Here is an 8160-nt window from a genome sequence, read left to right as displayed (position 1 = left end):
AAGCTAGTGCTTCCAAAGATAAGCTGAAATGAAAGAACATTCACTCTAGAGCAGATATGCTTTATTAAACTCAAAGCCTGTTAGAACACATTGCAACAAATACCAGAGATTGGTCCTCTCCTGTAAACTATATTTTTTAAACAAAAACAAATCATTACACCAATTTTTATTCTCCTGAGGACACATCCAGTTGATTGGCCCATGAGTAAATTGTGCACATTTAAAATCCTGATGTCTTACCTGCAGAGGATGGGTCTAATTTAATTCATTTTTACATACAGTTTCAAATAAATACCTTCTCTTTTATATTTAAGACCTGAAGTATAAAAATATCGTAGCTGCTTTTTTAAAAAAAAAATTTTCAGGACCTGACCAGGTGCTTGGCTTTGAATGTCAAGAGCTTTGGCAGTGGGTGCAGACCAGGAAGGATAGTGGCAAAGCAATGGGTGGGAGAGGGGAACACAGACACCATTGGCTTGCTTTAATTAATAAGGACACCGGAGTACAGAGTTGGTAAAACATCCCTCTTCCCTGTGTGGTTTGGTTCATGCTGTGAGAAGGTGGATACTTCCAACTATAATCCTCTTCCTCAAAGTCTTCCCTCCTCAATCGAAGTCTAGCTGGACTACATCACTGTTGCTTGGTGCTTTGGCTGCTATTCAGGTGACTTGGAGGGCAGCATCGTGGCACCATCATTAGCACTACTGCCTCTCAGCGCCTGGGACCTGGGTTCGATTCCAGCCTCAGCCGACTGTCTTGTTTGGAGCTTGCACATTCTCCTTGCTTTTCTGCGTGGGTTTCCTTCGGGTGCTCCGGTTTCCTCCCATAGTCCAAAGATGTACATGTTAGGGTGGATTGACTATGTAAATTACCCATAGTGCCCTGGGACGTGTAGGTTAGGGTGGATTGGCCATGCTAAATTGTCCCATAGTGTCCTGAGATGTGCAGGTTAGGGTGGATTGGCTATGCTAAATTGTCCCATAGTGTCCTGATATGTGCAGGTTAGGGTGGATTGGCCATGCTAAATTGTCCCATAGTGTCCTGATATGTGCAGGTTAGGGGGGAATTGGCCATGCTAAATTGTCCCGTAGTGCCTAGGGATTTGCAGGTTAGGGTGGATTGGCCGTGCTAAATTGTCCCATAGTGCCCAGGGATGTGCAGGTTAGGGTGGATTGGCCATGGGAAATTGTCCCATAGTGCCCAGGGATGTGCAGGTTAGGGTGGGTTGGCCATGCTAAATTGTCCTGTAGTGTCCAGGGATGTGCAGGTTAGGGTGGATTGGCCATGGGAAATTGTCACATAGTGTCCAGCGATGTGTTGGTTAGGTGCATTAGTCAGGGGGTAAATATAAGATAATCGGATGGCGGGGGGGTGGGGGGGTCTTGGAAGGTCGGTGTGGACTTGTTGAGCCAAAGGGCCTTATTGCGCACTGGAGGGATTCTTTGATTATTTGTCCCAACTTGCACCCGTGCTTCAGCAAGGTTTGGGTGCAGAAAGGTTCAGACTGGGAGCCCCATCCTTTCCTTCATTTTGGCCACACAGCAAGCTCAGAGGAACGGCAGCAGCCACCGACTTACCCAGAAGCAATGGGGTAGGTCCTGTCAACCTCCCGGCCAGGCTGAGCAGCGCCCGCAACACCCTGAACCTCCTGCAGAATTCGGGATGCCAGTGCGACAATGAGAGGGACAGCTGCAATGTGAAGTCTGCCCAGTAGGGGCTGTGCTGTTAAGCGATCAGCTCCTGTCCAGTCCAGTTTGGAAGACCTGGTTCCATTAGTAGGTTTTCCCTGGAGCGTCAGAGGCAGAGGGGTGACCTGATAGAAGTTTATAAAATCATGAGGGGCATCGATTGGGTAAATAGACAAGGGGTGGGGGAGTCCAGAACTAGAGGGCATCGGTTTAGGGTGAGAGGGGAAAGATTTAAAAGGGACCTGAGGGGTAACTTTTTCACGCAGAGGATGTGGTGAAAGCTGGTACAATTACAGCATTTAAAAGACATCTGGATGGGGACAAGAATAGGATGGGTTTGGAGGGATATGGGCAAGGTGTTGGCAAATGGGACTAGATTGGGTAGGGATATCTGGTCGGCACGGGACGAGTTGGACCGAAGGGTCTGTTTCTGTGCTGCACATCTCTATGACTCTAATTGCATCTCAAACAGGGGGCAGAGCAGAGGGAGCGTGGGCTTGGCTAACCATCTCAATACTGACTGTTGAAATGGCACTGGGTTCTCTCGTGCAGAACGAGAGACTGGCTTTGGCAGGAGCAGGTTGAGAAAGGTGGGGAAACGGGGTGGTCTCGATAATCCACTCACAGTGTATCGGGCTGGGAGAGAGTCCGTTTATACCCAACAAGCCACTGGGTCTCTGGCGCCCCGCAATCACTGTGGACCCTTGAAACACAAAGCGACTTTGGAAGACCTCACCGGACCGGACTCTGGGCTGTTGGCACAGGGGACAAGAGGGGCTGGAGACGGTTTGAAGTTCTGGCTGTCAGGTGTGGTATCTATCTGGGCAGTAAGTTAAGGGGCTGACACTGGCATCTATCTGGGCAGTAAGTCAAGGGGCTGATGGTGGGGTCTATCTGGGCAGTAAGTCAAGGGGCTGATGGTGACGTCAGTCTGGGCAGTAAGTCAAGGGTCTGATGGTGCGTGTATCTGGGCAGTAAGTCAAGGGTTTAATGGTGCGTGTATCTGGGCAGTAAGTCAAGGGGCTGACGGTGGCATCTATCTGGGCAGTATGTCAAGGGACTGACACTGGAATCTATCTGGGCAGTAAGTCAAGGGGCTCATGATGGTGTCTATCTGGGCAGTAAGTCAAGGGGCTGATGGTGACGTCTATCTGGGCAGTAAGTCAAGGGGATGATGGTGACGTCTATCTGGGCAGTAAGTCAAGGGGATGATGGTGACGTCAGTCTGGGCAGTAAGTCAAGGGGTTGACGGTGGCATCTATCTGGGCAGTAAGTCAAGGGGCTGATGGTGACGTCTATCTGGGCAGTAAGTCAAGGGGATGATGGTGGCGTCTATCTGCGCAGTAAATCAAGGGGCTGATGGTGGCGTCTATCTGGGCAGTAAGTCAAGGGACTGATGGTGGCGTCTATCTAGGCAGTAAGTCAAGGGACTGATGGTGGCGTCTATCTGGGCAGTAAGTCAAGGGGCTGATGGTGACATCAGTCTGGGCAGTAAGTCAATGGTCTGATGGTGGCAGCTACCTGGGCAGTAAGTCAAGGGGCTGATACTGGCATCTATCTGGGCAGTAAGTTAAGGGGCTGACACTGGCATCTATCTAGGCAGTAAGTCAAGGGGCTGATGGTGGCGTCTATCTGGGCAGTAAGTCAAGGGTCTGATGGTGGCGTCTATTTGGGCAGTAAGTCAAGGGTCTAATGGTGGGGTCTATCTGGGCAGTAAGTCAAGGGGCTGACACTGGCATCTATCTGGGCAGTAAGTCAAGGATCTAATGGTGGCATCTATCTGGGCAGTAAGTCAAGGGGCTGATGGTGGCGTCTATCTGGGCAGTAAGTCAAGGGGCTGATGGTGGCATCTATCTGGGCAGTAAGTCAAGGGGCTGATGTTGCAGGTTACTGGCGGTCGGTTTGTTACTAGCTGCCTGTTAACTGGATTCCAAAAGGTGGCACACCATTTTTCCGTCTTCAGATTCTGTCTCTGCACCAAGGAGAGCAGGAATGGGTGGGTGTGAGGAAGAAGACAGATGTTCAGAACCAAATCAATTCATGTGGGGGGAGCGCTGCAGAGTCCACTCAGTGAGAAACGGCGCCAATGGACTGACTGGAATTCTTCACGGAACTGTACCCTTTCAAATCTCGTCTCCCTTCCTTCCATCCACATCCCTGGGACTTTCCCGAAAGCACCACCCACCCTCCCCATTCCCCTGCTGGGAACGTGGAGTGGGAGGGCAGGGTCGACACACTCCCGTAAGAAGGTTTGAGACGAGGGTGGAAGATGAACGACAACCAAGGGAAGAAATGACCGCGCTATCGAAACAGATCCAGCAGCCGGTGACCTGCTCAGCTCCGCAGCCAACAACCCCAGCCAGCTCCCACTGATCCACTTGGCAACGCAGGTGACCTTTGACACGGGGAGGGGTGGGGAGGGGGGTTAGAGAGCGGGGAAAGCGAGAGTAGGAGGTGAGGGGGCATTGGCGTTTGAGGTACAGGGCGGGGAGTCAGGGCAAGCCAGACGCGGCGACCAAGCGAATGGCAACGCTTCATAAATGGTCAAGCTCCTGCAGAGTCTGATCCAACATCTGGTGCATGTTCATGTTCTCCTCTTTGGTCTGGCACAGCTTATCTGTGGGCATGGGAGGGCGATAATTAGAGGCTGGCACCCACAAAGACCTGGGCCAGGTGGCGAGGCAGTATTTCCCCCCCCTCCCCACCCCACCCTCTGAGTCAGAGGTTCTACAAAGCCGTTTCGAAGGCCGAGTCAGAGGTTCTACAAAGCACCGGCGAAGGCCGTTCGGCCCACTGAGTTGAAATTCCCCCTCCCGCCCCGCCAAATATCCCAGTCCCATTTGCCCCGTAGCACTGGCATACTTACAGCGCGGAAACAGACCCATCGGTGCAATCAGTCCGTACCGAATATAATCCCAATCTAAACCAATCCCACCTCCCTCCCTGCTCTTGGTCCATACCCCCCAAAACCTGTTCATGTACTTTCTTCCTCCACCACCCTCACAGACTGTGTGTTCTCCAGATTCCCACCGCCACCTGGGTGAGAATGAATTGCCTCACATCCCGCTCGAAATCTTCCTTAAATCTACACCTACTCATAACCGATCCCTCTACCAAGGGGAACAGTCCTTCCTCAACAGCGTAAATCTGCCCCCTCATAATCTGAGGTAGCCAGGCAGGACGCTGGAAGAACGCGGCAAGCCAGGCAGCATCAGGAGATTACATTACATTACATTACAGTGTGGAAACAGGCCCTTCGGCCCAACAAGTCCACACCGNNNNGGGGTGGCATGGACAAGGTGGTGAAGTGGGGATAGGTGAACACAGGTAGAGGGTATGACCTGGTTGGTCAATGGGAGGAAGGAGTGGAAGGCAGGGGGAGGGGCTGGGAAGGGAGGTTATTTGCAATTGGAGAACTCAATGTTGAGTCCTCCACGCTGCTCCTCATTATTTCTGAAACATACAAGATTCTTGGGGAGGGGAATTGACAGGGGACATGTGGAGATGTTGTTTCCCATGTGGATTGGTGGGGGGGGGAGGGTAAAGTCTAGGACCCGGGCGTATCATCAAGCAGTAAGGGTTACCCCATTGAAGACAGAGATGGGGAGGAACTCCTTCTCTCCAAGGGGATTGAATCTGGAATTTTTTACTGCAGAGCTCTTGTGGGAATATTTTATATTTTAAATAAAAAGCAGACAGGATCCTCACTTTTATTTGAGGCAGAGCGTACAAGAGGAAATGTGCCAAACTCAACCTTGCTGAATCCCTTGGGCTGGGTGTTGTTTCCAGTTCTGGACATCATAGGGAAGGTGTTGAGATCCATAGAGAAGGTGCAGGGGGGAATTTCACAGAACGGGAGCCAGGGTGAGGGTCTTCAGTTTAGTCAGAGAGATGTACAGCAGGGGACAGACCCTTCTGTCCAACTCATTCGTGCTGACCAGATATGCTAAATTATTCCAGTCCCGTTTGCCAGCACTTGGCCCATATCCCTCTAAACCCTTCCTATTCATATACCCATCCAGGTGCCTTTTAAATGCTGTCATTGTATCAGCCTCCACCACTTCCTCTGGCAGCTCATTCCATACACGCACCACCCTCTGTGTGAAAAAGTTGCCTCTCGGGTGTCTTTTAGATCTTTCCCCTCTCATCTTAAACCGATGTCCCTCTAGTTTTGGACTCTCCTATCCCAGGCTATTAACCCTACCCATGCCCCTCACGATTTAAAACAGCCCCATCTCCTGCCTTCATTCGTGGGCTCAGAGAAGATGTCTTTACTTAACAGTGGCCCCAGGAAATACAATCTTTCTCAGCCTTTGGTACAAGATGTTTCATTTAAATAATGCGTGCGGTTGGCATGTTCCCCTCACTGGCTAATTTATCTCAAGACTCACAGGTATTTTTGAACGGTGGGGTTTTTTTTTGTTAGAACACCAGCTACCAATGCCACGCCAGCTCTGAAACTGCTGCATAGCACACCCAGAAGGCTAAAGTACCATGAGAAAGCTCAGTACACACTGGCACTACCCCTGTCCACATTCACAGCTAGGGGGAATGACTGTGGCATTAGTTTGGAGATTGACGCAGGACTATGGGGAGAGGGGGGGGCAGTGGGATTAGTTCGGGAATCGATGCAGGGCTATGGGGAGAGAGCAGGGCAGTGGGATTAGTTTGGGGATTGACACACAACGGGGCAGTGGGATTAGTTTGGGGATTGCTATGGAAGGTAGTGCCAGTGTGTAGCTCACAGGGCTATGGGGAGACAGCAGGGCAGTGGGATTGGTTTGGAGATTGACGCAGGGCTATGGGGAGAGAGGGGGACAGTGGGATTAGTTTGGGAATGGATAGCCATTGCCCACGAAACAATCCCCAAACATATCTCATTGCCCCACTCTCTCCCCATACCCTTTAATCATCCCATATTGTAACTGAATAATGTATCCTGTTTGGTCCCAGAAGAGGGCCCAGAGGAATGGAGAATGGCCAGTGGTGTTCTCTTGTTTATTGAGAACAATCCAGGAAATTACAGGCCAGTGAGCCTGACGTCAGTGATAAGGAAAGCAAGGGCCATTGATATGTCCCTCATGGCAGGCTGGTAGATAAAAGAGGACATCCACAGTGAGCTCATAAGAGGGAGACAGAACTGGCTTAGTCATAGCTGATAGTGTAGCAATGGTAAGGGTTTTTTTTCCTGACTGGAGATATGACCAGTGGTGTTTCCCAGGGTCCAGTGCTGGCCCCCTTGTAAAATTATATAAATGATTTGGAGGAGAACGTAGATGATCTGATTAGTAAATTCATAGACGACACAAAGATTAGGGGACCTGCAGATAATAAGGAGAATCGTCCGAGGATTATAGGTAGGCTGGGGACTTTGGACGGAGAGATGGCTGATGGAATTTAATACGGACAAATGTGAGGTGATACAGTTTGGAAGGTCTAATGCAGGAGAGAAGTATACGTAAATGGCAGATCCCTGAGAAGCATTGACATAAGAGGGATACAGGCATGTGGGTCCACAGCTCCCTGAAGTGGCAACATAAGGTGATCAAGGCTGCTTATCGCATACTTGCCATCATTGGTCAGGGCACAGAGTATAAAAATTGGCACGTCATGTTGCTGCTGTACAGAACTTCAGGCCATTTGATATTGTGAATTTCAATATTCCACAATTTGGGATCTTGCCTACAGCTGTGATCACACTAGCAGGAGGATGTGGAGAGGGCACAGAAAAGGTTTGTCAGGATGTTTGTTGCCTGATTTTGGAGAGTATTAGCTGTGAGGAGAGATTGAACAGGATGTTGCTGGGAGTGGAGGGTTTGAGTTATAAGGTGGGGGGGGGGCGGGTGCTGCAAACTTTCTCACTGGAGCGGAGGAGGCTGAGGGGTGACCTTATCAAGCCGTATAAGATCATGAGGGACACAGAAGAGGTGAATGGCAGGTGTGGTTTTTACTCGGATGATCTCAGGATTAGGGGTGATATTTTCAGGGCGAGAGGAGAACAATTTTAAGAATGCATTTTTACACGGAGTGGTTCCCAAGTGGGAAGGGCACCCAGAGGAAGTGATGGGGATGTAGGTGCAGTTATAACATTTAAAAGGCATGAACAGGAAAGGTTTGGAGGAACGTGGGCCAGGAGCAGGCAGGTGGGGCTAGTTTAGGTTGGGATTATGGTCGGCCTGGACTGGTTGGGCCGTAGGGTCTGTTTCTGAGCTGTATGACTCTGTTTGTTTCCATTTGAACGTCAGAGACGGAGGGGGAGCCTGACAGATATTTACAAAATTACAAGAGGTAGGGGTAGAAATGTCAATTACTGGGGGACATGAAGGCAAAAGGGGGACATTTAAAGGAGTTGAAAGGGTGGTAAAGTGTGTCAGAGGTGAATAGAGACATGAACAGGGAGGGAACAGAGGGATGGGGGCCACATGGAGGCAAAAGGCTTTCAGTGTAGACAGGCATCATGTGTCAGCACAGG

This window comes from Chiloscyllium plagiosum, chromosome 51 (assembly GCF_004010195.1).
Source record: "Chiloscyllium plagiosum isolate BGI_BamShark_2017 chromosome 51, ASM401019v2, whole genome shotgun sequence".
Classification (NCBI taxonomy): Eukaryota; Metazoa; Chordata; class Chondrichthyes; order Orectolobiformes; family Hemiscylliidae; genus Chiloscyllium; species Chiloscyllium plagiosum.
This window is presented reverse-complemented; position numbering follows the sequence as displayed.